The sequence below is a fragment of the Ascaphus truei genome, chromosome 18 (assembly GCF_040206685.1).
Source record: "Ascaphus truei isolate aAscTru1 chromosome 18, aAscTru1.hap1, whole genome shotgun sequence".
NCBI classification, from domain to species: Eukaryota; Metazoa; Chordata; class Amphibia; order Anura; family Ascaphidae; genus Ascaphus; species Ascaphus truei.
In genome coordinates this window covers 20,895,413-20,900,228 of record NC_134500.1, presented here as the reverse complement: position 1 = coordinate 20,900,228, position 4,816 = coordinate 20,895,413, and the positions used below count along the sequence as shown (strand labels likewise).

Genomic DNA, 4,816 nt, shown 5'->3' with positions numbered 1-4,816 from the left:
TATTGGTAATAATATCACTTTAACTTACATCACATACTGTAGTGTAAAGAATGATTGGAAAGTGATTCTATTTGATTGTAACTGTCCTGCATAAATGGAAGATTTTATATGAAAAGCTGTTTTTTAGAACATTAGAAACAAAACCCGTTTACATTTGTATTTTTTGTTTAGACCATTCATAATAAAGTAGCATGGAAGGAAAATGACTCAACAAGTGTTTAATATTGGTAGCCTTTCACAGTTGATATACATTTTATGTCCATGTAGCATTTTAACATCTGAAATATTACAGTTATTCCTTGCTTCCATTTGATCCAATAACACACACCATATATCTGCAGGAAAATGTGCAATATTTAACATGGCTATTTCCTTGCTTAAGGGAGTAAAACCTAGGTAGCTAATGTCTCATTTTATCGCTTATATAGAGGATTGTAAAGAATAACCATAGAATGTTGTACTTTTAAAAGGTGACTGATTTTCAACATAAGAAAAAATAAATGGCACAACTTGTAATATTTACTTTGGCATTCACAATGCAGATTACGTAAAGAAATGAAAAATAAAAACAAATGATCTACATTTAAACAATATGCCTATACAGGGCCGGTTTAACCATTAGGCCAACTAGGCGGCCGCCTAGGGCGCCATCATTTTGGGGCAGCAAATTTCTAACACTGCAGGCGGGTTTCCAAAGCATGGGGAGAGCTGGTCAGTTTCCTTCATTCTGATTGGCTGCTGGGTAATGCAGCCAATCAGCAAGAGGCATTAGAAGCCTGGGGGCGTGGCTAAGCATGGAGCAGAGAGACGGGAGGCTGTATGTCTCTGTCCTGTGGCCTGCTCTGTTCTGTTTCATGTGTCTCTGTGTCTGTGTGTGTTCTGCTCTGTTGTGTGTGTCTGTTTGTGTTCTGTTCTGTGTTTTCTGTGGCTGCCCTGTGTGTATTTGTCCCATTTTGTATGTATGTCAGGGCGAGAGGGAGGGGTGTAGATATAATGACCAAGAGAGGGAGGAAGAGAATGACAGAGAGAGAGAGGGGGGAGAAAATGACAGAGCAAGAGAGAGGGGGGGGGGAGAAAATGACAGCGAGAGAGAGAGGGGGCACCTAAGGCGCCAAATACCCTTGCACCGGCCTTGTGTTTATCCAGCAAGTTTGGAATCCTAAATGGCAAAGAAAAATATTACTTGTGAGCATATTCACATGTCTGGCAGGTCTGTAACCTTGCTTTTCACCATTATCTCTTATACAGGGGTGCGCAAACAAGGGGGCGCGCTCCCTCAGGGGGACATGAGGTTTTCAGGGGGGGGCGGTGGTTACAGAGGTTCTGCGCTTCCCCAAAGGCATTTAAATTAGATGCCGGAGATCGCGCAAAGCCTCTGCAACTTTACTTACCTTAACTTTCCAGCGACGTGTTGCCATGGCAACCTAGCAAAAAAATGAAGCCGCGGGGTCACATGATGTCGTGTTGCTATGGCAAAGTGACGTCACATGACCCCGTGGTGGCATTTGACGTCGGAGCTGAGCAAGGGTTAGACCAGGCAGCAGGGGAGAGCAGGGAAATGTTTGTTTGCGCAGCCCTGTCTTAGCATACAATGCTTCCACTGTAGCTATGGATTCTGGGAATTGACATGCAAATGAGCACACAGTGTCACTTTTTTCTTAGATGGGAATTGTCAATAAGCCTAACGACAACCACATGCCTGAACCACCATGTTTTTATACTTCTTTAATATAACATTGGAGCTGTCATCAAAGTATAGGACAGAAATGCCATCGAGTTCTGTAGGAGCACAGCACGGTTTGGAAACAGTCTCAGGATTAATGAAGTGTACCAGTGTTTGAACAATTGCATGATTTGTAGCATTCATATAAGAGTTCAGTGGAAAGACGCATTCCCCTGCACAATAGTATGCAGCATAACCTTCCGGGGCAATGATCCAATCTTGCCAGCCAAGATCCTGGAAACTTACATACATTTCATGCTTCTTGCATGCTTGTCTTGAATACCCATGGCTGCTGCTACTGCTGCTGCTTATGCTCTCTGTGATATTGGCCACAGGAAGGTCCTCCTGCTCCTTTAGTGACTTGGTTCCATCTTGGTTCCGATGCTTATTGCCAGTGGATCGAATACTGCGCAAGTGAATTTCCATGGATTTGAAAAACGCAACCATGAATGGCTGCTTGTCCTGGGGACCGTGTCGACCAATGAGACCTGCAAGTCTGGGATTAATGCTTTGCCCATCCATGTTCTCCAAAGATAGCTGTAGACCAAGGTTGTAGTGTGGATTTATCACCCAGTGATTACTTGTCGCCGTGATGTCAAATGTCAGCCACCCTTTGTCTGTGGCCCAGATGGTTCGTGTATCTAGCTGGAACAGATCCCTGCCTGGGTGTTCTTGTAGCACTTGGAAGATACTGATCTGGAATGTCTCATTATCTTGAATGTAATCCTTATATATCCTGAACTCAGATGCTGTCACTGCTTCTCCTTCAGGGATCTTAGAAAGATCAAACTTAAATACCTTGTGATAGCATTTCTTAAAGAAGAATTCTTTGTCATTCTCCACTAAATTAACAAAGCTCATGACCATGTCTGCATTAGTGAAAAAGATGTTGTCTTGAAGACTGGCTAGTGGTGGCTCCTGTGTAGTAAAGAATGACTTTTTAGGGTACAAAAAACCTTCAACATTTTCCTTACCTACATTCATTGTATTGTACAAGTCCATCATGAATAAGGGGGCAGAGTTCTCTTTCTTGAATAAATGTGGTCTTGGTCTGTGCTGCAAACCCAATATTGATAAGATCTCTCTTTGCATTTCTTTGCGTTCCTGGCTCCTCAGCCTTCCTTGAATAAAACTAGAGTGGACTTCCTTCTCCGATATTAAATCTGACAATATGGAGCTCAGTGATATGTAACATATGAATATGTAGGCTCCTTTATTTTCTAAGCAGGCATTCATTTCCCCAGGATCTGTATTGGAAAACATAGAGAACGTGTACTTGAGCCCAATATAAAAGTAATACACAGGTTACTGATACATGAATAAAACCATAACATAGTAGATTTGGTTAAATTAAAGGCTTATGCAGTATGCCAACCCATATCGAAGGTTAATAAATCTTCCTCTAAATGTGGAAAGTGGTTCTTAATCTTGTTTGTTCTACCACTATGATAATGTTATCCGAATAATGCCCGAATAATGCCCCCTTATTTCGCCGTTGTAGAGGTAAAAGTAATTACCTACATTCTTTGAGTACTGAGGAAAATGCAATTAAATGTTCTTTTTGACATTACAGGTAGTCCTCACTATCCAACGTTTCACTTTACAACGAATGGCATATCCAACACTTTACAATGCAACCCTATGGGCCGTTTTTTGACGCTGGAATGCGTTATCCAACGCCTGAATGCGTTATCCAACACTCACCGCCACTGATTAACATGGAACTCACTTTACAATGGTTTCACTATCAGACGCTACTTCCAGAACGGATTCCGTTGGATAACCGAGGACTGCCTGTATTTCAAAATCACATACTTAATTTGTTTTATGTTTTGGTAACTCTGAACTATAACAAAATAGGCACTTAATGAGTTTTTCAATAGAAATATCAAGATGTTCCAAGTCAGGAAGTGCATTTAGTGAACTTTTTGCCTAAAATATACTTAATGTGTTTTACCTCTACAACGATGATATGAAGGTTTGGAAAAGAGAACAGGGTAAGGAGGAGATAAGGGCACTCAAAACATATAGTTAAAGTTATAATATTTACAAATACTCCCAGGGCAGGATGGCCAACCCATAGCCCAGGCTCCATGCGGCCCTTCAGTACTTAATGTGCTGCCCCTGGAAAGAGCGAGTGTGGGAAGAAAAAGGTATGAGCTGTAAAAAAAAACACCACTCCAGAGCTCCGACTGCAGATAATGCAGAGGGATCATAGAGATGGAATAGGAGGAGCTCCCTAACAGCTCCTTTCCTGAGATCCTATTGACCAGCAGACCCGGAAGGCCTTCCAAGTAGCACAAGGTACAGTGAGTATACACCCTGCCTGCTGGGCGCTTCACCTGGTGCTGAATGTGGAGACTAGAGAGCAAGGTAAGGACAATCACCCTACTGCCCCCCATGTCACCCCAACAGCCTCCCTGTCATCACCTTGCCCCCAACTGCCCCCCATCACCACAACTGCCTCCCCCATCATCCCAACTGTCTTCACCACCACTTCAACTGCCTCCCCGTCACCCCAACTCTGTCCCATGTCACCCCAACTGCCTCCACCGTCACCCCAACTGCCTCCCATCCCCATGTGTCACCACCTCTTTCTTCTCCTCCTACTTGTACTCTGTGTCAGGTTATACCCTGTGTTAATGTGTAGTGCCGCTGGCTACACACTCTGTGTCAGTGTATAGTGCCGTCAGGTTAAACTCCACACTATACACTGACACAAGTATAACTTGATGGCACTATACACTGACACAGTCAGGTTATGTTTTGTGTCAGTTTATACAGGTATACAATAACTCTGGAAAAAATTATGGCTCCAAATCCCAATCAGGTTGGTCAGCCCTGTCCCAGGGAATACTTTTCTGTCTCCGGTTGAGTATACTTCTTGTTTCCTGCTGCTGCCTTAGCAAATCCCTTTCCCCACCCCTGGGGCCTTGGCACTTTCCTTTATCCCATTGTCCAGTCCAAGTTGTTTCTCTCTGGGACTGTGTTTTGGACCTTCCTTTCAGAGCTTCCTGCCCTCTGCATAGCTTCTCCCCATGAGAGAGCTTTTGTTTCTTACCTACAGTATGTCTTATTTTTATACATTCCCAT

The 4,816-nt window shown here is 43.2% G+C and overlaps 1 pseudogene; it reads right to left on the bottom strand.

The window, feature by feature from the left end:
• Positions 1–264: 264 nt before the first annotated feature.
• LOC142469266 (bone morphogenetic protein 7 pseudogene) lies at positions 265–2,964 on the bottom strand (annotated as a pseudogene).
• Positions 2,965–4,816: the final 1,852 nt, after the last annotated feature.